Genomic DNA, 27,871 nt, shown 5'->3' with positions numbered 1-27,871 from the left:
ACTGTGTATTTAGAATGAAAGAGGGTGTTAAAATGGCACTTTTTAAAACTCTGCATCAGAGCGCAAAATGAAACCACCCAAAGAACTTGAAGGAATAAAAATAGGTGTCGTGCAGTATGAAATCTCACTTTGAATGATCTTATTCTCCTGCTTATATGTCAAGTGACTTATTTTATGACGGTTTAAAGAGAAGAGTCATATTAAAAAAAGAAAGAATATTTTTCTATGAAGAATCTTATAGGCTCAAAGGCCGTTTCGCTTAGCTCAGTCATCTAGCTTATTTTGCATTAGAGGAACTTCTCATTTAATTTGCGAGTCCATAATAGGTAACTTTTTCAATATGGAGCTAAAGGTCACTATTATATGTAAGGAAAATTAAGCCGATGTTCTTGGTTGCCTTACAGTTCTCTTAGTTCAACTACTCCCATAAATGAACATGTACAACAAGCCGAAGGGCTTTTTATTACAAATTTAATTCATTTCTCTAGACAACTGTGAAATTTGCCATTGACATTAGTCATTACCCCAAGGCGAACTAAAAGATGATCTCAGTTAATAAATGATCCTTAACAAGGAGCGCTCCTATCTCCTGTGATATTGGTACAGGCACATTTTATTAATGCAGGATTCGCTTCCTGCCATAACACCAGCATTGACGACTATTTGGTGTGCTTGTTTCCTCTTCCTGCTCCTGATATTAATAAGTATGCAACGGGATAATTAGCAACACAAAGAGACAGTACTCCGAGCTTGAAGCTAGATTTTCAACACGTTAACCTTCTGGGAAATAAAGAACAGAAGCAAAGAGTCTAGCCAAATAACCAATGCAGGTTGATTTCACAGTGTGTAAAAGGCTAATTATCTGTGAAAAGTCTGACCTCGAGTAACAAAATTACAGAAATGTGCAGGCATTTTATTTTAAATAAAACTCAGAGGCACCGCTTCATATTCTAAAGAAACCTGATTAGCAAACGTAGGGAAGGGACTTTTGGACGCTTGAAACAAGAATAAGGTCCAAAGGAAATGATGGGATCTGGAGATAAATGCTAATGATCAACCCAGACACCTGATAAGGTAGGGTAAAATAAACAAACAAACAAACAAACAAACTCCTACTTCCTTTCCCTACCCCCAACACACAGCCATTACATGGAGTGGGGAAAAAAAAAAAAATACACACACACCCTCAGTATGTGACAGAAGTAGGTTAAGTGTATTTTGTTTACTGGAGACAGGCTACAATAAAAAGCAGAAAATATTACTACTTCTTTACAGATACCATATGTAATTCATTCTGATATAGGAATATTTATCCACTAGCAGTAATAACAAACCACAATTTTTGTCATGAAAAAAATAAATTGTATTTGCAAAAAGCAAACACATTACAGAGTGTGTAAAAATGCAATATTCCCATTTTCTACTCAGAGTTCCAATTTATTGAAGTAACAGAGCAGAAAATGCACTGACAGCTGTTACATTTTATTGCGAATTAGTATATACGTTTTATATCCACTGAGCAAATGCATGATACATTGTATTCCAGTAATTGCCACTGGCTTTCCAAATGGAAACCGAATGATCTTAGTGCAATTACACTCAGGAGAGTACAGAGAACAGCCTCCAGTTCTACATTATAGCACTTTAACAATACTAATATTAAGTATATGTTCTGTTTTTTAAGGAAAAATAAAAAATTAAAAGGGGTCAGGCTGGATTTTTAACATATCCCAAAGTACTGCTCAAACGGTATCCGTGGGGGCTCTCAGTGGTCCGAATGACTTTTTTTTGTTGTTGTTGTTGTTTTTCAGGTACATGTGTTAGAAGATGGCACTTTGGAATGTTCAGGAAGGTTCCACAAAGTTTCTCCCTCACCCCCTTTGTTACTATAAGTATCAATATTTCACTTCCCCTGATGGCTCCTTCCCCATCCTCCCCTCTTAGCACTAGAATGTGGGGCTTTAAGCCATGGGAACAGGGGGCAGATGTTGGAACACTCTAGAAAATGAGCTGTATGCTGAGTTTCCACTTTACCCCAGCAGCCCAATCAGGTTTGATTCTCTTCCTCGTACTTCCCCACCACTGCTCCTGGCATGTGTGTGCATTAGCCACCGTCCTGAGGAGAGAGCCATTTGTTTTCGTAAGGGTTAACTTGGATCTCAGAGATGATCTTGCTAATGCTTAGGACGATGGGTTAACAGGCAGGCACACTCCAACATCCTAACTGTCTTTGCAGTCAGTTCTAATTTATTAGAAGTAAATTTCTAGCAGACCGTAAGGGGCCTATTTTGTTTCTTTTTGCAGACCTTGATAATACGTTACACCCCTTTCTCTTGGCTGCCCGTCCGCCGACAGCTTCTCCACCACCGGGCTCTGCGGCGAAGTCTTCAATAAAGCCGGCTGTCTCCTCCCCTCTAGTGGTTACCAGCCCGCCTTGCAGGGGAGGGAACGCAGAGGCCCGCAGAGGACCCACAGAGGGACGTTTGTGCAATTCTTTGAGCTTAGAGAGCAAAGGGAGCACACGTAAACCAAGCAGTCTATCGCCACAGAAAATAAAATTTATCAGGCATTTAAAACAATATGTTAGTGGCGGCCACAGCTTAATCAACACCAACCTGCTGACATAGATTTGCAATTTGAGCTAGTTATTAGTGATTGAATTAACAGCGTGTCACAACTTGTATATGGTTTAATAAAAGAAACCGAATAATGCAACAGAACTGTAAACAACATGTAATAAGACTCCCCCCTCCCCAGCACGCCCCAGGCTGGAAACTAAATCTGACGTAGCTAAAACAAGAAAGAGCAAGGGCCACTCGGCTTGAATGTTGAAGGGCTGTCCCAAAGCTGTAGGGATTCTCTGGGGACTCCACACTTGGCCAGCGCAGTGGCCCCTCTATAGAGACACCATCAAAAATGGCCACCTCGACAACAGCAGCAACATCAACGAAGCTAATGACAAATGGTATCTCTCAACCAGATGTCCGAAACGGTTGTGTAACAAACAAACCAGGTGAAATGCCCTTTGCCTCGTCACTGCCATCTTCAAAATCATATGGAGACTTAGCCCCGCCCCCATTCTGTCACAACTGTTTCTAGCCCCAAAGTTGTTCAGAATTTTTTTTGAAACAAAAGGCATTGAGCCTTATCCCGAAATTCAGATCTTGTACTCTTCCTGTCTTGTTTTTGTTTTTGTTTTTGTTTTTGTTTTACAAAAATATATTAATGCTATGGATTTATGAGTTTTAAAGTCTTAAGGTGCAAGTTTAGGAATTCTACATTTAGTGTAACACGCAAAAAAATTGCTGTTCCAAAAGTATTTTGTTCTGTTTTATTATTATTATTATTATTATTATTATCATCATCATCATCATTATCATAAAAGAAGACTAAAGCTTATTCCAGGCTTAAATTATGGGTAATTGTACTGAAGTGTCTTGGTGTATTAGGAGGAATGACCAACATGCACCATGACCTGTCTGGAATTCTTCCTATCTGGGGTCCCGCCCAGTTCATTGGATTCTTTGGTAAAGGGAAGATATAAATGAATGCATGACTTACCTATTTTGAATAGCTTAGATCCTCTCCTTTTTAGGGACAGATATTTTGGAGAATTAGCTCAAATTAAAGGAAATGAAGAGGAACTTAGTTATCTATATCAGGAGATGTGAATCACTGATTAAAATGGATGGAATGACTCTCTTTAGAGAATATTTTGAAAATTTCCATATTTTTAAAAATTGATATTGGCATTGGCTACCATTAAGCACAGTGTCAAGCATGTTTTCAACAGGATACCAAACAATATGCAAATATAGCATACAAATAAGATGGGGTTTTTTTCCTCTGCAGGTTAATCAGAATCCTAGTTTGAAATCTTTCCAAATGTCTATAGGCAGCTAACTAGGGAAAATCAAGTACACTTATCTCCTGCTTCACTGAAAAGGGGTCCTGCAGGGGCTGATCTGATCTCATCAGAGACGGAAATAAGGCAGTTCCTTGGGGATTGCATTAGATCTAAGTCAAAGTGTGGAGTTGAAGCTTGGGGGAAATAAAATAAATCAGATATGGGAAGATGTACATGATCTGTCACAATAGACATTTCTTTCTTTCTTTTTAAGTAAAATCAATGCGAAATCTGAGTAAAGATAATTTCGTCTCTAACACGTGGTAGAATGAGAAGTATACTTAGAATAATCATTTTGTCTCATCTTATTTTGGTTTTGGTGGGTTTTTATTACTACCACCCAGTCTAACATAGAGAGGAGGAAACAATGGCTCAGGGGGAAGAGGTGGGTAATCAGTGACAGAATGACAAGTCATGTCTCAGGTTTCCATCGCATTGCTCGGTACAAGGACAATTTTGAGTATCCACAAGGCATTATATCATGGTTACCTGAGCCACGGCTACCTGTGGCTTCGGAATTTCTGTCAATATCCAACACACATTCCAGACTTACATTACTTGGTGCATAAGCAGAAAATCTAAACTGACTTTAACGCTTTCCTTAGCAGAAGAAAATAGCAAGGAACTTCTGAAATTTCTGGAACAAGCATCCTACATTTCAGGGAAAAAAATACTTTCAGTTAATTCATATTAACTATAGATTTGGGTAAGCTACATTCTTTTTCCATTGTCATTTATCGACGAGAGTTGACCATAAACACCACTTCAGTGGGTTAATTTTAAAGGGTAATATGTTTTAAATTAAGGAATTCTTCCTCACTTTCTTCATCTGTACAATCGAATTCTAGTGGTGGGAAATTTTTCTATGACTCTTTCTGGAATATATGAAAGGAAACGTTCCAGGTATCCGAAAAGTACGTATTTGGGAAATGTAATCTTGGCATGCCTCAACTCAAAGTTGTCTAATCTAACACGATATGGAAAGTAGCCATTTCTTTATCCTTTTTGGGAGTAGATTGATCCATTCTCAGAAGCAAACAGAAGAGCCTCAACGTTAGATGAGTTTTATCAAAGAGGATGATTGAATGTGTTACGCACTTTGGGGATCCACTTTTCTCAAATGTATTCATTCCACTAGTATTTATTTAGTGTCAGATGCTGGGTCTGGTAACAGGAGATATATTGATGAGCAAAAGCAAAGCCATCGTTCACATGGAAGTTAAAATTTACAGGGGCAAAGAGCTGTGAATCAAATCATCGTACAAGTACAATGGACATGCTTTTAAAGTGTTATACTGGGGGCCACAGAACAGCGCTGCAGAGGCTTCTGAAGCAGGAGGGTGTTAAACCTGGTTTTAAAGGTTGGTGAAGGATGATCTCATGAAGCAATCAGACCCTCAGGATGAGGAGGAATTAATTAGAATAGGTGTGTGCATGCGTGTGCGTGTGTGTGTGTCTGTGTGTGACAAGGCAGTACAGGCAGAGATGTGCAGACATAGGGGCTCTGAGGGATGGTGCATGTACAGATCGTGCAGTGGCACAGCCTCTGAAGAACTGAAGAAGGCAGGTGGGGGAAGGGTACAAAGGAACGGAGGGGCGCCTGGATGGCTCAGTTGGTTAAGCGTCCAACTTCAGCTCAGGTCATGATATCACAGTGCATGAGTTCGAGCCCAGCGTGGGGCTCTCTGCTGTCAGCACAGAGCCCACTCTTGATCCTCTGCTCCCCCCTCCATCTGCCCCCCCTTCTCAAAATAAATAAATAAACATTAAAAACAAAAAAAGAATGGAAGTGGAAGACAAAAAGCCCCAGCTACACCTACGACCAAACTCTGTACATACTTGGAGGCGCTTCTTTTCCAGTAAACTGGTCTTAATAGAAAGAGAGGCAGAAAACCCCAAGAACGATCTAAGTGAGATGATTGTACCACTCGGTTGTGGTGGAAAGAATAATTGAAAGGAAAAAGTGTGAGATGGGGGAGGCCATCCGATTGCCAGAACGTAATCACAGATCCTCAAAATTATTGTTCAGCACTGATTAGCAGCTTGCAGAGAATGTGCTCTTTTTTTTTTGAACTGGTTTCTGTTGATTTTCAGAAAAGCAATTTAACATTTACAGAGAAGTTCTGCATGTGTGTGATCTTCGTAATCACTGTATGAGGTGGTCAGGGTGGACATGATTGTTCTGTACAAAAGAGACAAACCCATGAAGTAGCTGAGATTGGGATCCAGAATCTCAAGCTCTTAATAACTCTCCCTCGGCCGTGTAATAACATTCATAAAGTCGACATTTAATTAGTATAAATTCTTTATAAAAATGATGCATCACAAAGAGATAACTTTCACATAAAACAACTCTTCTCTTTATTTTAATAGATTTATGGCTTTACCATCACCACCCTCTGCAGTTTGGCCTGGTAAAGGGATTAATGAGAGAATGTTTATTAAATATTTTTCAAAGCTTCATTGGAAAATCTACATGAGTACAAAGCTTCTATTTGTTTTCATCATCACAGTGTGGTTTTGGGGACACCTAAGCTTGACTTGAATGCTTTCACTTCAAAAGATTGGGTACATATCATTTTTCTAATGCAAAAAAAAAAAATCTCTAATACCTAGAACCTGGTTTAGATTAAACCAGCAGAAAGGGAAGCTTAAACTGTTCATCTTATACACAATTTGAAATCAACCCTCATCTACTTTCCTATACATGATCAACCATCAAAATATGTTTCTACATTTTAGTGAAAGGCACTTATAGGATACCAATAATGGAGGAACGGAATACAGTAAAACTTGAAGAGGTAGCTAAAGTTACACAAATATTGTTGGCTGAGACTACTACAATGCTCTCACAAAAATCGTTTTATTGGAGCAACTGGGTGGCTCAGTCAGTTGCACGTCCAACTCTTGATTTCAGCTCAGGTCGCGATCTCACAGTTCTGTGAGTTTAAGCCCCACATAGGGTTTATGCATTGACCACGCAGAGCCTGCTTGGGATCCTTTCTCTCTCTCCCCCTCTCTCTCTGCCCCTTCCTTGCTCATGCTTTCTCTTTCTCTGTCAAAATAAATAAATAAACTTTAAAAAATTATTTTATTTATTCACTTGGAAATAAGAACTTAGAACTTCCCAAGGGCAGTGTCTGGATCCAAGGCCAATGTATAAAGACAAGCAAGACCCAGTCCTGAAGGAGCTTTTAATGAAAAAGCTTTTGAAGTATTTCATATCAGATTTTTTTTTTAAATTTTTTTTTCAACGTTTATTTATTTTTGGGACAGAGAGAGACAGAGCATGAACGGGGGAGGAGCAGAGAGAGAGGGAGACACAGAATCGGAAGCAGGCTCCAGGCTCTGAGCCATCAGCCCAGAGCCTGATGTGGGGCTCGAACTCACGGACCGCGAGATCGTGCCCTGGCTGAAGTCGGACGCTTAACCGACTGCGCCACCCAGGCGCCCCCATATCAGATTTTTTAAAGTAGAAGGTTTATCTAGTGGAAATATATTTTCAACGAGAACACTCTCTAAAACCAGTCCTTTAAAACCAACAACACATAAAATGATGTCTTTATAGTGATCTTAGGACAGCGATTAAATCTTCTAAATATGGAGCATATTTTATAATGATTTTCATATCATTACAAATACCTTTTTATTTTGCAGAACTTTGACAATTTTTGAGATACCGTGATTGGCAAAAACTCACAAATATCTAATGATGTCTTCCCTGCACCCCACCCCCCAAATTATCACAAGCCAGCGCTATGCATGTTTTCTCTCTAAGTGTGATAAGGCTCAGCGAATATTAACTGCTATTATAAATAGGGATGGGTGAAACTAGGGGTGGTATTCCCATAATAAATCCCATGGGTCTGATTTGAATTTAATTTCTCAATGTTTAAGAGCATTTACTATTCCAGCCTTTCTTTTCTCATAGATCCACATCATCATCAGCATCAACTTCCCACCATGTAATGTTTTCAAATCCTAAAATAACCGTCTTTAAGCGTGTGAAAGTTCATACAGACTAAAAACAACTGCTATCTTTGCAAAAATACGTAAAAAACTCACATCGATACACTTTTGCAAACCACAGCGATGCCATATGGTCTTACTTTTACCAAAGTAATAAAGAACAAAATTTGTTAATAACTTTCCACTGTTAAATCAAGCTCTGATCTGCCGTTCGTTTATTCATTCATTCGTTCGTTCATTCTGCACTTAACTAATTCATTTAGTTAGTCAGTGACTACCAATAAATATTCACAATTAATGGGCACTGTAGTATCACTGGGGGCTACAGGATGAATGTGACCTAATGTTTATCCCCCAAGAACTCATCCTAGTACAAGAGACAAATCAGTAAACAAATAATTATGTGCAGCATGGGGTTATAATAGAGCTGTGTGTTCTTTCTTATTGTGTCCTGGAAAGACTGATGATCTTGAAAGATGGACAGACATTCTCTATTAGGGAGAAGGAAAGGGTGGGTGGGTCAGGAAAGAGCCAAACAGGTCTATGGAATAGCATGAGTAAAAACATGGGGTTTTTTAAATTATTTTTTAAAGTTGATTCATTTTTGAGAGACAGAGAGAGATGGACCACCAGCAGGGGAGGGGCAGAGAGAGTGGGAGACTGAATCCGAAGCAGGCTCCAGGCTCTGAGCTGTCAGCACAGAGCCTAACACAGGGCTCGACCCCATGAACCATGAGATCATTACCTGAGCTGAAGTCAGACGATTAACCAACTGAGACACCCAGGCCCCCAACCTGGGGGTTTTAATAGCAGCCAGCTACAAACTTTTTCTGTCCTGGGGCAGAATCTTCACTTCTCTCTCTCCCTCTCTTCCTCCCTTCCTCCCTTCCTCCCTTCCTCCCTTCCTTTCTTCTTTTCCTTCTTTCGTTCATTATTATTACTTTTCCTTCTAAGCCAAGCTTATCAAGATTTCAGCAAGTCACTTTGCCTCTAAGACCCTGTAAATTGCTGAGACTTCATAACAAGGTGTTCATCTTAGAAGCTTACAAACAGCCAACATAAATGAAGACAAATAATATATTTCATTTAAAAAATAGTACCCAAGGATGGCGTGAGAATGGCATATTAATGCCGTGGAATTATGTCTATGGGCATTAGGAGGTCATCAAACATTTTTAAAACATTTAATTTGAAACAATCTCAACCATACAGTAAAACTGGGAATACAGTACAAAGAACATTTTCCCCCTAATCTTTTGAGGGTAAGTTGCTGGCATGATGTCTCATTACACTGAATATCTTGGTGTATATTCACTACAAATAAGAACATTCCCTTGCGTAACTACAATGGCGTCATCAAATCAGTAAACTAACATTGGTATCTTATTAGTGTTTATTTGGTAGATTCTGTCCATTGGTCCCCCAAATGCTCCTTTTAACAAAAGGATCAAGTCCAGAAATAGATGCTGTATTCAGTTGTTGTGCTGTTTAGTTTCTTTCAATTTGAAATAGTTCCTCCCTCTTTCCTTGATTTTTGTGAACTTGGCATCTTAAAATGTTTTAGGCTGCTTATTTTGCAGAATGTCCTCAATATGGGCTTGTTTAATGTTTCTTTATTTTTAGAACCAGGTTGTACAACTCTGGCAGGAGGATGCCGTGTTCTGTCATTGCATGCTATCGGATGGCAAAACATGTCAACTTGTTCCATGATTACTGATGTTATCTTTGATCATTTGGTTAAGGTAGCATCTCTCAGACTTCTTCGATGTAAAATAATTCTTTTTCCTTGTGTCATTTTTTTTTTTTTGTGGTTTCAAGTTTTTACTTAAATTCCAGTTAGTTAACATGTAGTGGAATATTAGTTTTAGGAGTTGAATTTAGTGATTCATCACATACATACAACACTCAGTGCTCATTATAACAAGTGCCCTCCTTAATACCCATCACCCATGTAACCCTTCCCACCCCCACTTCTCTTCCAGAAACCCTCAGTATGCTCTCTATAGTTAAGCATCTGTTTATGCCTCTTTTTTTGCCCCCATGTTTGCTCATCTATTACGTTTCTTAAATTCCACATATGGATGAAGTCATATGGTAGTTTATTTCTCTGACTTATTTCAGTTAGCACAACACACTCTAGCTCCGTCTACATCGGTGTGAATGGCAAGATTTCATTCCTTTTGATGGCTGAGTAATGCTCCATTGTATATATACCACATCTTCTTTATCCATTCATCAGTTGATGGACATTTGGACTCTTTCCATAATTTGGTTATTGTTGACAATGGTGCTATAAACATCACGGTGCATGTATCCCTTCAAATTGGTATTTTCGTATTCTTTGGGCAAATACTTAATAGTGCAGTGCTGGATTGTAAGGTAGTTCTATCTTTAACTTTTTGGGGACCCTCCATACTGTTTTCCAGAGTGGTGGCACCAGTTTGCATCCCACCAACAGTGTAAAAGGGTTTTCCCCGTGTAATTTAATAACTATTTTGTGGAAAACTACTTTGGGACTATGTAAATGTCACATTCCTCACTGAAATGTCTATTTATGCATTTGTTTATTTGCTTATAGCCAGATAGACCTATTGAGTCCTAATTTAATCAAAGGATTGTTACCTCTTTTGATAATCAAATTGAATCCTATCTGGTGAGTGAGAGACCTTTCTGAGATTTTTGGATAAATCACAATCATTTTTTGGGCTCTTCCTTGCTCACAAGCACTAAGATATTCTAAGTTCTTGTACGCTTCCTGCCTTGGCAGTGGATTCAGTCATTTCTGTGAGGAACCCTGACCTGTGGCTTGGTATTTATAATAAATCAAGATATGGATGCTAGGGATACACGTTGCTCTTGGAGGAATACTTCTTCCAGGCTCTGTCACTGGGCACGTGTGTGCACACACACACACACACACACTCATTAACACACACATCATCTATCTATACCTATTTATCTATATTGAAAATAATGAGTTAGCACTGACATCTCCATTTTAATCCAACATCCCAGGATACATTCTAGTTTGTACCACTCATGGCAACTCCCTTTCAAACAATGAGGAACCTTTTCCTACCACCCTCAATATACTTGCTCTATTCCCTTGTATCTACCTCATCTATCACCGCCATGTTTACCCTCTCCTTTTCCTACTCTGACACCCTCACCTGGTTAATTGCCACTACCTCTTCCCTACCGTCTAGTTATTCTTCGCACGTTACTCAAGCTCCCACTGCCTTTGTCGTCACTAATATCTTCAAACAAGGTCATCTGTGTTTTGAGATGGTGGGCATGGCAGCAAGATCGCTAAACTGAAGGGGGCAGAGCCCCTGGAAAACACGTTAGGCTAATATTCGGGCAAGAGGTGATGAACGTGGTGAGAGAGAGCAGATTTAAGATACATGTCTCTTATGGCGGGAAGGTGGTAGCGGTTGATGAATATATCAAGGATCATAATTGGTGTGACTAAGTGAATTTCTCAAAATTGTGAATACAGGACAGAGATGAGATCACGATGTGTTTTGGAGAATTTGGTTTGAGAGGCGGAAAGGAGATAATAATGTTAGCTTTGAACATGTCGAGTATTAGATGTTGGCAAGAGAAGTTGTTTTCTTTTGTTTTGTTTTGTTATGTTTTGCTTTGTTTTGTTTTGTTTTGTTTGCTATTTCTGTTGGAGGGGTCTGCGTAGATCCTAGGTTGTGTGTTTTTCCCTATTATATTGTTACATAATGCAGGGTGATCTAAAATCATCTGAAAATATCATCTCAGTTGTGCCTGCTTGTTCATCTGTACTCGAACACTTTGGATTGTTCCCTCAATGCTCTTTAACCTAGCTTATTTAACCTTAGTTTACGTGTATCTTTTTCCCCCTCAACATTCGACCTCTGCCTTGGCTGGTTCTATTTTCTCACATATTAGATGCATATGGTGGTCCAGGCACTTCCCTGGCCAGGTGTAGGCTCCCCTTCCCCTTAGCAGAAGACACTTGCTAATTTGGTCTTTGCTGACCACACAAGACCTAATTGGACTTCCTTTCTTCTGGACTTAATTACATTTTAAAAGTGGAGTAAAGGAAGGCATCCAGGCAAAAATCCCATTTATTGTAGAGGTAGAGCAAGCTAGAAAAAGAGAGGGAAAAGTGATTTCTATTAAGTGTGGCCTACCTCACCAGAAACAGGCCAATCAACCATGCAATTTTTATTTATGTTTCCTTTTCATTTCCTGAGGGCAAACATATATTCTACCCCCTTGATGATGCCAAGTAGTCAGTAGCCATAAATCACCAGTGACATGCTGGAACCGAGCTTTTTAGGTTTTAGGGGGCCAGAAGAATGACTGGAAGATTATTTTCAGCACTAATCACAAAATAAGATCATTATCGAGACAAATCTAGACAAAAAGAACGACGTCTTTGTCAGGTAGTATTTCCAGGGATGTTGTCCGAGAATGAATGGGAAAAATACCAGTACGTTTTCAGTATCTGAGATCATGTGATCAGGTTAAATAATAACCCACCCAGCTTCAGCTTTCTAAATATTTCTTCTGTGTGTATGACAAAGGCCAAACATTTATGAGAGGTTTTATTTTTTTTATTTTTTATTTTTTATTTATTTTTTAATTTTTTTTTCAACGTTTTTTATTTATTTTTGGGACAGAGAGAGACAGAGCATGAACGGGGGAGGGGCAGAGAGAGAGGGAGACACAGAATCGGAAACAGGCTCCGGGCTCCGAGCCATCGGCCCAGAGCCCGACGCGGGGCTCGAACTCACGGACCGCGAGATCGTGACCTGGCTAAAGTCGGACGCTTAACCGACTGCGCCACCCAGGTGCCCCAAGAGGTTTTAAAAGTAAACATAACATAATTTAAACATCCTGCCTATTTTTCCCACTATTTGAGAGACAGTCTAATATACTGAAAGACTGTGGATTGTGAAATGCTCACTTCTGCATTTATCAGTTGCTGATCTCAAGTAAAAATTCAGTTTCACTAAATCTCAGTTTTCTCACTGAAAATGAGAATAATAATGCCCATCCTATTATTATTGGGGACCAGTGTGGAGAACAAATAAAAAATTGAGTATATACTCTTTGGTGCTTCAGTAATTATCAGACACAGGCTGGTTACTTCTTTGTTCTACTTGTTGGAATTCTACGTATATATTTTGATGATGAAGCTCTCATAAAAAATGTAAGATCATTTTAGAAGAACACTTAAGAACATTTGAGAGGAGCTCATTATTAGAATTCATTGGGATTGCCATTAGAGATGAAACACATTATTTTGATTATTATCAACCATTGTTGTAGCTTCTATAAGCAAATGATTTCAATAATTTATAGCTCATTTGCAAAGTAACAGAGACATCACAAAATAGTAGTAAGAAGATACTCTGTAGGAACATAGATACTAAAATGCAAAGCTATTTTAACACATTCTATGAAAGTATGACCCAAGAAATGGCCATACAACATCCTGTCATCTATCAAGTTTGAAATCATACACACACACACACACACACACACACACACACACACACACACACATATCTCCCCCAGCTATAATACATACACAGGCACAAAACTAATTAGGATATACATTCACAGCTATCATTCGTTCCAGTAGAAATGGTTTAAGCGGCAAAGCATAACAACAATTATGAACTATAATTCTGCTTGCAAAGATTATTACTAAAAACTAAAGACAGATATTTTTATTAGGCTTTTTTTTTGAGAAAATTATAGATTCAACATGCAGGTGTAAGAAATATTATGGACATATTCTGCATAATCTTTTTCCAGTGTCTCCAAATGGTAACATCTTCCAAACTATTACAAAATATGAAAACCAGGATATTGACAGTGATAAAGTCAAGGTACGGAACATTTCCATCACCAATAGAAGCCCTCATGGTGCTCTGTTAAACCATATCCACTTCCATCAACCTCTACTCCATCCTTAGTCTTTGCTAGGCACCAATCTACTCTCTATATGCATAACTTTGTCATTTTGAGAATGTTATATAAGTAGAATTATGCAGGCTATAACCTTTTGGGATTGGCTTTTTTTCCCCCAAAAACCTTTTGGGATGGACTGCCCTCCTCCCCAATTCTCTGGAAATTTATCCAGGTTCTGCGTTGTGTACATTAACGATTTCTTTTTTCTTCCTGCATAATATTCCACGGTATAGATGTAGCAGTTTATTCAACAGTTCACCCACAGAAGGACTTGTGAATTGTTTCCAGTTAGGTTCTATGATGAATGAAGATGCTATAGACATGCTTGTACAGATTTTTGGTGTGAACATAAGTCTTCGTGTTTTGGATACATGCCCAGTAATGCAATTGCTGGATCAATATGTAGTTGCATGTTTACTTTTTAAAGACACCTTCACACATTTCCAGAGTGGTTGTAACATTTTACATTCCCATCAGCAACATATGAGCTATCCAGTGTCTTCACATCCTTGCCAGCTTTGGATGTTGTTAGAATGTTTCATTCCAGCCACTGTGATAATATTTCATTACGGGTTTAATTTGCATATCCTGATGGCTGATGATATTAAACACTTTCACATGCTTGTCTTCTGTATATACTCTTACATAAAATGGACCTTTATATCTTTGCCCATATTCTGATTAGACTGTTGTTTTACAGTTGAGTAAGAATAAGGTTGAAAATTCTTTATATATCCTAGATACTCGTCCTTTGTCAGATATGTATTTTGCAAATACTTTCTTGCATTCTGTTGCTTTTATTTCACTCCACTGAATGTTTTTTTTCACAGAAAGATATTTTTAATTTGATGAAGTCCAGATTATTTTTTTCTTTTATGGATTTGTGTGTATATATATATATATATATATATATATATATAGTTGAAGAACTCTGCTTAGTTCTATCCTGGAGATTTTCTTCTACGTTTCATCTAAAAGTTTTATAGTTTTACCTTTTATATTCAATTCTATGATTCATTTTGAGTCAATTTTTGTATAAGGTATGAGACTGACATCAGGGTTCATTTGTTTTTTCCTCATAGACATTCAATTGCTGTAGCACCATTTGTTGAAAGGTGATCTACTATCTCTCCATGAATTGTTTCACTAACTTTGTTTCTTTTGCCCCAAATCTGCCCTTTGGGAATATTTGGGTGGATTTATTTCTAGAATCTCTGTTTCTTTTATTTTCTCTGTGTGTGTATCACTCTGTCAATACCACACAGTCTCAATTATTACAGCTACATAATAAGCCATATAATAAACAGGTAGACTGATTCCTTCCACTTAAATTTTTATAAAAATTTTATTGGCTATTCTAGTCTTTTGCTTTTCCATATAAATTGTATAACCATCTTTTCTTTACAGAATTGAATTAAAATTTTATATCAATTTGGGGAGGCTTGACATCTTTATTATGAATGAATGTGAATGAATGTGAACATGGTGTGTCTTTTTGTTTATTTAGATCATTCATTTCTTCCACCAACATTCTATAGTTTTCAGCATGCAAGGCCTATACATGATTTGGTAAGTTTGTATTTATTCGTTACTTTCTACTGAGTACTCTGACGTCTGGCAAACATTCTAGTCCAGTTACCTTCATTGAGAAGGCCTTTAATGTAGGGCCTTAGGCAAAAGTCTTTCTCTGGAACCTTTGGTGGGGAAACTGGATGATCCTTTTCTGTACTTTGATTCAATATTCAGTTCTTTTCCACTCCTAGCCCTTCCCCATCACCCTGTGCCCAGTTCCTTGGTCCAAAAACTACAGGAATATTTTCTGCAGGATTCTCTCAGCAATGAAACTACCCTCACATCTATGCCGATACAATTCATACACCTCTGGGAAGGAAAAGGTAATAAGAGGGATTTGTATTGTATCTGGTTTATTCCCTTGCTTACAATTATTACAGTTAGCTATTAAGGGCTTGACTATTACTTTTGTATTTGGCTTTTTGTTTTAATTACCTTGTTACTCTCATCAACCTCTCCAATACTTGGCAACTCATGTCTCTCTAGCTCAGCTTAGTTTCCGATGTCTTTTATTTTTCTCTTTTCCCCCAAGTGATTGTAAGTGGTATTTTTTTTTTAATTTTCTTGTCCATATTTTTATTGTTAGTGTATAGATGTACAATCCATTTATATTTATCTTGACTCCTTTAACCTTAATTCATTCACTTTTTAGTTCTAGGTAGGATTGTGGGGGGGGGGGGAAGGTGGGGCTGTGTGTCTGTGTGTGTACTCCTTCAGACCGTCTACTGACAATCATGTCATCTGCAAATAGGGAAAAGTTCACTTCATTTTCATATCTGTATGACTTTTCTAAAGTGATGACAGTGGATAGACTTCACTTGTTCTTCCTGATCTTAGGAAGAACATATTCAGTGTTTCACTATTAATTATGTTGGCCATAGGCCTTATCAGTATGGCAAGACTTTATCAAGTCAAGAACATCAAGTCAAGAACATTCCCCTCATCTTTGTCAAGCTGGGTTCCCCTCAACTCTAAATTATTCTTATCTTTTTGGAGAGCTTTTATCATTCACGGGCATTGAGTTTTGACAAATGCTTTTTCCTGTATTGACTGATGTAACAATGCATTGTTTCAGGTTGTCAATAGAGTTGAGTGTGTTGTAGTTTGTGTTTTTTAGGGAATTGTCTATTTAACCTAAGATGTCAAACATTTGTGAATGTATTTGTTTATAGCATCCTTTTCCTTATTGAGGGTATGTAGTAATACTCCCTGATCCATTCCTGATATTGGGAATTTGTATCTCTCCTGCTTTCTCTTTTGTCAGTCTTGCCAGAAGTTCACCAATTTTATTGATCACTTCCCAAAACCAGCTGCGTGTTTCGTGAATTTTCTCTATTCTTTTTCTGCCTCTGTCTCTGCTGCTTCTGTGTCTTCCTTTTTAGAATCTCTATTTATTGAGGTTTTCTATTGTTCCATTTTTTGAGCGTGTTCATAATTTTTCAGCATTTTTTATTCGAGCTACCTTAATATTTGTTAAAGATAATGCTAACATCTCTGTCATCTCAATGTTGGTATCTATCAATTATCTAGTTTCATTCATTTTGAGATCTCTGGGGTTCTTATTACAACAAAGAATTTTATAAGTAAGACCCGGATATTTTCCAGTTATGTGACAAGACTCCATATCTGTTAAACCTTCTGTTTAGCTAGTTTTTACTGACATAACTCTAGCAGAGGGGGATGGGGTACTGCCTTCTTGCTTCCAGGTGGAAATAGAAGCCCTGGTCCCTCCACTTGGCATATGTTGACTCCTGAGGTAAGAAGATATCTTGTATTTGCATGGTGGAGTTGGGATTTAAGAATCCCTACTGGTCTCCACTGATATAATGGCAGTCTTATTACTGCTGGATGATGAATGGAGAAAAAATATTAATAATTTTTTAAGTTTATTTATTTACTTTGAGAGAGACAGAGAGAGCAAAAGTGGGAGGAGGGGCAGAGAGAAAAGGAGAATCCCAAGAAGGCTCCACACAATCAGCGCAGAGCCCAATGTGGGGCTCAAACTCAAAAAACCCTGAGATCATGACTCAAGCTGAAATCAAGAGTCACACACTTAACCAACCGAGCCACCCAGGCGCCCCAGTGAATGGGGAAAATCTTAGCTGTCTCACAGTTGTCCCCTGGTACAACCCCCACCGAGGAGAGGAGAAGTATTTCCTTACTGCTGGATGAAGATGGAAATTCACACATTTCATACGGTCTCCACTATCACCATGGGAAGAAAGACCTCATTACTGGCTAGAAGATATAAAAGTACCAATTTTCCATGTAGCCTTCTGTGACACCAGCCCTAGAAGAGGACAGGGCACTTAGGTGTAGCCTCACGAGGGTGGAAGTCTAGGGTCTCCATTTAAGTTTTGCTGGCATGGGTGGGGGCAGGGTCACAGTTTTCTCCGCGATGTTTGTATAGAGTAGTTATTTTCTTGTTTGTCTTGCTAGTCTTTCTTTTTCCAGGTCCTTTCGTTAGAGAGGCAGTAGGACTTTGTTGGGACATTTGTGTCTGTGCCTGTTGGCATTTCAGGGTTGTTGGCATCTTCAGTGCCTTGGGGTGTATGTAGCAAAAACAAAAATCTGAAGACCTTAGCTACCAAGTCTTTCCTCTGGTCCTGAGGTTACTAAACAGTCTGTCTTATTCTTCCCACTTTTCAGTGTCTTCTTATGTTTGTTTTTACAAGTAGTGTCCAGGGTTTAACTGTGCTTAAAAGTATCTCTACTTTATTTTTCCAGAAGTCAGTGTTGAGACAGATATATTTAAACAAGAAATTTGACTCCTTCCATTTGAAGGTCTATGTTTATTTAGGGAGATATAATGTAGACATTTTTAACATCATTAAAGCCCCCTGAAGTCATGTAGTATGCACTCACTGTGTCTTACAATGTGTCCGTAAAGTTCCTTCTGAGTTATTGCAGGTAGTGGAAAGATTGCCCATTTTCATTGTTGTATAGGATTTTATCGTATGCATTCACCACAATTTATTTTTCCATTCTATAAATTTTTTTTTTTATAATTTTTTTTTCAACGTTTATTTATTTTTGGGACAGAGAGAGACAGAGCATGAACGGGGGAGGGGCAAAGAGAGAGGGAGACACAGAATCGGAAACAGGCTCCAGGCTCTGAGCCATCAGCCCAGAGCCTGACGCGGGGCTCGAACTCACGGACCGCGAGATCGTGACCTGGCTGAAGTCGGACGCTTAACCGACTGCGCCACCCAGGCGCCCCTTATTTTTCCATTCTATTGTGGATGAACATTTGGGTTGTTTCTATTTGTTAACTATTATAGAATTATAGTATAGAATAATGTTGCTATGTGACATTTCTGCATTTCTTCCTTGTGAATATTTGAATATCCGGCACATGCTGAGGACTGGAATTGTTGGTCATAGAGTATTAATATGTTAAGCCTTAATAGATATTGCCATAGTTTCCCTTAGGGATTTGTCCAATTTACAGTCTTACCAATGCTATTTGGGGATTCCAGTTGGCCTCCATTTTGCAAACACATGGAATTGCCAGTCCTTTCCATTTGCCCTTTCTGCTAATTGTTCTTGTAAATCGATTGGAATTTCACTAGTGATTAAATAAATTGACCATCTTTTATTAGATCATAGGAAATCAAAACAAACACAAATCAAAAGGTGTATCAGGACTCTGAGGACCACTACTTAAGTAAAAGTATTAAGGAAGGTGATCACTGAGTGAAATCCAATGCGTTTAACCCACTTTGTGGGAATTTTAGGTTTTTTGAGTTACCCGTTAGTATGAGTGTCCTTTCAAGACTTTAGAGTAGCTTACTCTTATTTTAAGGAGCGGGGGCACAGGATGAAGTCGCCCCTGCAGGAATTTCTGATGTTAGTTATGCAGGAGAGAGGTTGAAACTGAAGTTGGAAAGTGAGATACAGGCAGGTCTTGGGGCTGGCTCTCTTACTCCCCTTCCTAGATCTGGACTTAACAGAATCTAGTCGTGCTGGAGGGTCCCAATGAAGAACATCCCCTTTGCCAGACAGAAACAGGCCAAGAGCTAGGCAAGGAAACAAAATGAGAAGTAGACTATTTTGCATTCACCTATTCAACAAATGTTGATTGTGCTCCTTCTAGAAACATGTACTGGTCCAGATACTGGGAGCACAGTGGGGAGTAGAACAGATGAATTTCAGTCTTCATGAGCATTAATATCCTACGCAAGATCATTCTTTTGTATAAAGTAGGGTTTTTTTTCTATGTGAATTTTACATTTTGTTTATTTTGCTTTGGTTTTCTTTCTGCTTTTCAGTATATTCATACAGAGATCTTCCAGCCTGGTCTTGTCTAAGCCACAGAAAAATAAGGAAAAGCAATGTTCACTCATAGGCTAAGACCCTCTTGTTTCGAGTTCTTCAATGTGCCTCAAAACGTAGCAGCTGGTCTTCGGGCACTCCTAACAAGGAAAAACATCGCCGTATACCAGCTGAGAGATTCAGCTGGCCTTCACAAAATGATCTTCTTTCTACATTAAAACCTATGGGTTCTCTGGTTTTGTTTGTTTGTTTTTGGTTTTTTTTTTCTTTTGTTTTGTTTTTGTTTTCAGGGAGATGACAGTTTTCAAAATCAGTGTGAGGAACATACAACTGGGACAATAACCAGAGGTCTGTCAAAGTATTAAGACAAAGGGTTATTTGGGGGGTTTGTTTGTTTCTGACATGAAAATAAAATACAATGCTTAAGGAAAAAACTTTGAACTCGGGATGCACAGATTTGGGCATATTTGAAATATATGCAGTATTTGTGTATGTGTGTGTGTGTGTGTGTGTATGTGTGTGTGTACATGCATTCATTTAGTCAAAATCAGCTTTCACTAGATTTTTAAACGGATCTGCGGTATGGAAACAATGAAAATCGCTGGATAGAGGATAAAGATTGGGAATATTGGTGGGCTGTTAGCGACCAAAGCTTTAGAATAACAAGCAACGCTTTGAAGGCAAATCATAGATAGTCATGGATATGTGTTCTCCTAAACTCTTCTTCTTTGCATTATTTTTGAAGGTTATATACTTATTTCCTCTAGACCTGATAGTTATTTAGAGAAGCAATTTTTTTAATGTTTATTTATTTTTGAGAGCAGGGAAAGGGCAGAGAGAGAGGGAGACACAGAATCCGAAGCAGGCTCCAGACCCTGAGCTGTTAGCACAGAGCCCAACCTGGGGCTCGAACCCATGAACTGCAGGATCATGACTTGAGCAGAAGTTGGACTCTTAACCGACTGAACCACCCAGGCACCCCTAGAGGAGCAATTTTTAAGTTATTTTCCATGTACTTTGGGCATACGTTAATTTTTTAAAATACTACCTAGTTGTAATAAATTCTGATTAGAAGTTGTAGCCTGCAAAAATTTTAGTCCGGGATATTTTTGAGATAGGTTTTCATCTATTGCATGATCAGTTTTTCATGTGAGAAGAAACTGTGTTCTCCACATGATACAAACGTGTAAGTCTTACCTTGTTTATTATCTTATTCCAATCTTCGGTGTCCTTATTTTCTGTGGTCAATCTATCAAAGCCTGAGAGGACTATGTCGAAGTTTCAGATTACCATTGGATTTATGTCAGCTTGCTGTTCTGTATATTTGGTTGCTATCACTTGCTTTGTCTTCCCTGCCTTCTTCTTCTGGGACTTCTTCTGGGAGATCCCTTCTCCTTCCCTTGGGATGGGTAATCAGAACTCCTACCTCACATACTCCCTAGACAAGCCAGCCAATGAAATTACCCTCTTCTATGAGATAGAATTAAAAATAGTGAATAACCAGGCAGCACATGAGCTGAACTTTCAAAATAGGTCACTAACCAATGAGATGCTAGCTTTAAATAACCAATAAGGTCTGACTAACGCACACCAGCTGAGTACCAACGGACCATTCACCATAATCTATGGGAGGCTATTCCATTTTTGTCCAATGCAGGACTTCTCAGTGCCATTTTGAGGTATTGATCGTAATGCTTTATCTCTTTGTGAAGGAGTGATATGCAGAGGCCTTATAAGGGGGAAGTTGCCTGGGACCATCTTTCCCATCACATGGAGAGGTGTAGACAGAATGAAGTAAGACAAGGGAGACCAAGATAAAGAAGGAAGGAAAGCACATAGGGTTAAGACCCAGGGACAGAATAAGAGTAAAGCAGACTACTCATGATATGATTTGAGCACTTGGATTCATGTAAGCCTGATGCCTGGTGCCTGTGAATTTTTAAGTCATGAGTCAACAAATTTTCTGCTAGCTTTAACTTTCTTGAGTTTTATTTCTGTCACTTGAAATCCGCGCCCTGCCTAATTTAATTTAATTATTTAATTTAATCCTATCATATATTTCACGTATACTGAGAACATGGGAAAACAATTAAATGCTCATGTACCCACTACCCATGCAATACAAATGTACGTATTTAATGCATTTGGATTTAATGCAAATGTACAAATGTACAATTGCTTTGAGTATCTTCTCTACTTGTCCCTCACCTTTCTGGAAGGAACCTATTCCAAAGATGGCATCCTCAATCCAGCACATGTTTTATACTTCAGTACAAATGTTTTAGTCCATATATAGAAATAGTATATTACTGCCTCCAAGGTTTACGTAATTAGTATAGAAAGAACTCTTTGTTTTGCAGCTTTTTTCTCTTAATATCAAGTCTTCCAGGTTTATACATGTTGCATTTAGACAATCCACTCATTTCGAGTGCTTTGTAGGATGTCTTTTTATGAATAGACCATGATATATTATCCTTTTTGTTTTGTTTTGGTCTTTTTTTCAGTATTATTTTTAATAATATGCGTTGTTGCAATAACAACTCTACCTTTTTCAGAGTTTAGTTATGGTAAGTGGTTTGAAGGGGAATTGCTGAGTTGTACGCCATGTTAATTTTCAACTTTATTTTATGTTGCCAATTGTGATTAGGTTAATCCCACTAACAGTGTATGAAAGTCATAAAGAAAATTTTCTCTAATTCTTCTTAGGGGTTTTGAAGTTATCTTTACTCATCTATCCCATTAATCAACACGCAATTAATTTTGCAAATGGTAGAAAGAAAGGAACTAAGAGATGGAGTTATTAAACACAGTACAGAATTGAGGACCTAGAAATAGCACAGGAACGGCCGAACCTGGACAGTTTTCAGCTCATTAGTGAAGACAAGAATGCCCCTCTTGGGGCACCTGTGTGACTCAGTCAGTTAAGCCTCCGACTCTTGATTTCAGCTCAGGACATGATCTCACAGTTCCTAAGATCGAGTTTCACATAGGGCTATGCACTGTCAGTGCGGGGCCTGCTTGGGATTCTCTCTCTCCCTCTCTCTCTTCCTCACTCGCTGCTTGTGCTTGCTCTCTCTCTCTCTCTCACAAAGAAAAAGAAAAAAAAGAAAAGAATGCCTGTCTTGACAAAAGCAAGTACAGTTATATATATATTTATTTATATTAAGAGATTAATTAATTAATATTTATATTAATATAATTAAGATTATATATATATATATATATATTTATATATATATAAAGAGACCAAGAGAGATTGAGCATGAGCATGGGAGGGGCAGGGAGAGAGGGAGACACAGAATCTGAAGCAGGCTCCAGGCTCTGAGCTGTCAGCACAGAGCCCGATGTGGGGCTCGAACTCACAAACCATGAGATCATGACCTGAGCTGCAGTCGCACACTTAACCGCTTGAGCCACCGAGGTGCTCCATCATCCTGATCATTATTAATCATTTGGTTCATGTATTCTGTGAGTTTCTGCTGTGGGTGTTTCCAATTTTGTGTTGAGTTTTATTTGTTGGACGTGTTACACTGGCCATTCCTTTAGCTAAGACTCCAGATATTGACAAGATATTGTGCCACATGTTTTCAGCTCCATTATTGTGATATTTTCCTTAAAAAGAAAAAAAAAAAAAACCTGATTCAGTAAAATTATATTGTATCTCTCTCTATATCCACAGTAACTCTTTTCCCTTAGTAGATACTAGACCTCATATTAATACAGTAAATCTTTCCTAACTTTCTGTAGGTTTTCTGAATTTTACTCTTTGCCTTAAAACTTTTTGTGTTGTTGGGGCGCCTGGGTGGCGCAGTCGGTTAAGCGGCCGACTTCAGCCAGGTCACGATCTTGAGGTCCGTGAGTTCAAGCCCCGCATCAGGCTCTGGGCGGATGGCTCAGAGCCTGGAGCCTGTTTCCGATTCTGTGTCTCCCTCTCTCTCTGCCCCTCCCCCGTTCATGCTCTGTCTCTCTCTGTCCCCAAAAAAATAAATAAACGTTAAAAAAAAAAATTAAAAAAAAAAAACTTTTTGTGTTGTTATATTTGAGAGTTGTCTACCGAAAATTTTACATGAAAGCTTGTTAAATTCATAAATAGCATAATTTATATTTATTGTAATTATATATATTATATGTCTATATAATATATAAACTTATTTCTGCAACGTATGTTTCTGTTCCATTTGTCATGATTTTGATCATAAAATGTTTCCATATTTTTTAATTTTTACTCTTCATTTTTTTGTATTGAATTTACTGAATTGGCTTTAGTTTGCCCTTTTTACCTTTTTTCCTACTAATTCTGAAATTAGGTTCCATTCTTGCAGTGGATACACTTAACATACGTCTCTATTCAACAAATTCTAAAGTTATCCATGTATGATCTTCTGCTGTATTTAGACTTATTCAGCTGTGATATACCTATTTTTTAATTTATATGTGTAATATACATGTCATAAAAGACTCAAGGCATATTTAAGTTCAATGAACAATTACTATCCAGTAGAACATTGCCTTGCATATCCTTATTCCACTCAGGTTCAATGTTCTTACTGGACCATATTTTCAGTGAAGGTCTGTAAATGGTAATATTTTGATTTGTTTCCTAGAAATATTTTTTCTTGGCCTATGTAATAATTTAGCTAGATATAGGATACTAAATTGACCGTTATTTTCACTGTGGGTTTTGAAAAATAATATCTGCTTCACGTAGTGCCTACTCTTATTGTTGACATGCTGTCTTCTAGTATTTGACCATTGCAAGTAATATTTCTTCACACTGGGGGCATTCCTATTACTTTATTCTCTAACATCAGCTTGCCTAGGAGTGGGCTTATTTTTGTTTTCTTGTCTTAAGGATTTCAAAATGAAGAATCAAAACTTTCCTAATTTCTCTTTATTTTTGAGTATGTAAATCCTATTTACACAAATGTTTGAAGCCCTTACGTACGTCTTAAGTGCTCTGTTCTGCTTTCACATTTGCTTCATTTTCGTCATTTCCGCAGACATCTTCAATGTCACTGATTCTTCAGCTCTGTTTAGTTTCTTTTTCAACCAGTACCTTAGGCTTTGAAATTCAGTGTCTACAACAAAATGTGTTATTATGTATTCTTTATATCATTTCTGACAATTGAAATTACTGATTTTATACTCGCTTTCAGACTATAGATGTTTTCTGAATGACTTAATCATACCTGATAAGCGTCCAATTTGGTATTTATTGCTTCATGTAGTTTCTTACTTTCTTTTCTTTTCTTTTTTTCATTTTAGGCCTTTCTCTAGCATATTCTCACTCCCTTTGTTCCTGTAAATCCTGCCGCAAAGAATTTTTTTTAATTTACTTTTTTGTGTTAAAATCTGAGAGTAATGATTGATGTACCTGTATTACAAATTCTTATTCTAATAAATTATCTAATAACTCATGACTATAGTAGGAGGATTGTTCTATATTAGCGCATTTTTCCCTACAACTCCACACATCTAGTCAATATCCTGTAATTTAGGGTGATTTCGTTTGGTAAAATACAATTGCTAAATCACTTCCTCTCGTAACTAATTCTATTTGAGAATGATTCTGCCTTGTGCTCGTATCCCCACAGAACTGATTTACAGAAAAAAAAACAAAAACAAAACAAAAAAACCAAAACATTCGGTATTCTACTGAAATAATACAAGGCCTACATAAATAATTCTTTCCTTTACATTACTTAATATAGTAGCCCTACCAATACATGCCTTGAGAGTTCAACACTGTCATCCAAATTCTTTCTAAAGCTGACAATTTCTCTCACTGAGTTAATCACCTCAACTTCAGTGGACATGACTGGCTGATATTATTGGAAGCAGGGCACCAAGAAAGCCCCATTTTCAATTTGGGCTCCTGCGGTGGGCATTCCTTTCAGTTGGCTGCTTCTCCTACAAAAGAAACTTCGGTCCTTCATTGGACAAAAGCTATGTACTTGAGCTACGGAGTTGAGGTAGAAACAGTAAATTCCCTTCTTTTTAGGAAAGAACTTTGCAGGAAAAATGCAAAAAAAAAAAAAAAAAGAAAAGAAAAGAAAAAAAGAAAAAAGCTATGAGAAACCAAGATTCTAGATTTTTCAGCTCAAACGTTCGATCTTCCCAGTGTTTAATTGCACCGTATGTAAATCACACAATGTCTGGATTTATAGGTAATTCTTAAAAGACACAAGAGCGTGTTACCATACACGGCAGCAGGCACTTTTTTTGGTGGGGGCAGTTTGTACCCTTTAAACCCTGTAATGAACTGAGGTTTAAAAAGGATTTCAGAATGAGATCGATAACGTTTAGATTACGTTGGAAGGATATTTTTCACTTTGTTCATGCTTGGGACAAAATACCCCGGTATCTTTCCCATCATAGTCCAGCTTAAACATTTTGAAGGGAGCAAGACAAATTATATAAAGTTTACTTGTGTCTACTTCACAGTAGACCAACAGAGGAGGCAGATTCTAGTAATTCCTTTCGTCCCATAGCAGCAAAAGCCTCAAATTGCTTCTGTTTCAATGAGGAGAACAACTAGGAAGCTCCTGAGTGTTAATTGCACGTCTATGCTATTGCTTCCAGTGTTGAAATGTCTAGTGACACCCAGTAACTACTTCTTTGGTCCCTTGAAGATGTTCTCAGGCAAGAAGGTGCATTTGTGATTCCTCAGTCAGCCTCCTGGGACCCCTGCTGCCTCCAGGGTGCGGTCTTTAAGCCTGCTACATGTGAGAATCCTGTGGCAACATTAAAATGTTCAGATGCGTGGGCCCCATCTTAAGCGGTTCTTATTTAGTTGGTATGGAGTGACTGAGTCAGGCATCCGCAAACTTATATGTCCTTCTTTCTCTTTTCTGGCGCATTTGACACTTGAAATTGTGATACTGTTCAAAGTCAAATCCTTATCATGTCTTCTAAAACTGTTCAACAACTGTTTTCCATCCCAACTGTCTTTTTTTTCTCTTCTTTTTTGGTTTTGTCTTCTTGCCTTCAGAATGGTCATAATTGGGAACAAAACCAGGATTCATTTACCGCATAAATATTTAACAAGGATATACTATGCGCCTGCTACTTTGAGAAAGGCTAATTTTATCATAATAAATAGAACAGACGTGGACCCTGACCAGGGGACGGTCACACAAATAAGAATCTCATTGCAAATTCCAACCACTCATATAAAGGAAAAGCACAGTGCACTGAAGATCAATTTATGAAAACAGGAAATATAGGGGCAGCTAGCTGGGTGGGTGGCTCAGTGGGTGGAGCATCCAACTCTTGATTTCAGCTCAGGTCATGATCCCAGTGTCTTGGGATAAAGCCCTGCATTAGGCTCCATGCTGAGCGTGGAGTCTGCTTAAGATTATCTCTCTCACTCCCCCACTTTCCCCTTCCTTGTTCACACTCTTGAAAGAAAAGAAAGAAAGAAAGAAAGAGAGAGAAAGAAAGAAGAAAGAAAGAAAGAAAGAAAGAAAGAAAGAAAGAAAAGGAGGGAGAGAGAAAGAAAGAAAGGAAGGAAGAAAGAAAGAAAAAAAGAAACTTGAAGAATAAAGAAAGATTCCCATGAAAACAGATCTGGAGGAGACGAGTGTCAGGTAATGGACGATTCTAGGTGTTACCCTGTGTGCAGTCGGAAGACACTCATTTTAATAAAGTATTAATACAATAAGATTTGGGTTGGAAATGGGGCCTCCAGATGGCTGCAAAGAGAATGGATTAGCAGTCAGCAAAGAAGGAAGGGGGAGAATGAGCAGTTGAACTCGAACCAAGCACTAGGCTAATGGAAAGTTCCACCTTGGTTCTACTTTGGCAGAACTGACATCATAACAGAAGGAGACCATCATGGAAAAGGTAATTTCAACATAATGTGGTACCAGCGGGGAAAGGTCTGGCAGAGGGTGGTAAGTTAGAGAATCTGAGGAGTGGAAGGACAGCCTGCAAATTGTAAGAGAACTCAAGGATCTTCCAAGATCAGGAGACACTGATCGCTTCATACTCAACATTTGGCACTGAGGGGCTGTGAACACACTTGAACATTTGCTCGTTCATTGATAAACATTTACTGAGTGCCTACTGTGTGCTAAGCAATTGCCGTGCACTGCATATATATAATTTTTTTTGTCCCCCCACCTGCCAACATAGAGGTCATTTTACTTCAAATGGCACTCTGGACTTCTACTTTACAAATTTACTTTT

Source organism: Herpailurus yagouaroundi, unplaced genomic scaffold (genome assembly GCF_014898765.1).
Source record: "Herpailurus yagouaroundi ecotype Mexico unplaced genomic scaffold, PumYag 210, whole genome shotgun sequence".
Classification (NCBI taxonomy): Eukaryota; Metazoa; Chordata; class Mammalia; order Carnivora; family Felidae; genus Herpailurus; species Herpailurus yagouaroundi.
This window is presented reverse-complemented; position numbering follows the sequence as displayed.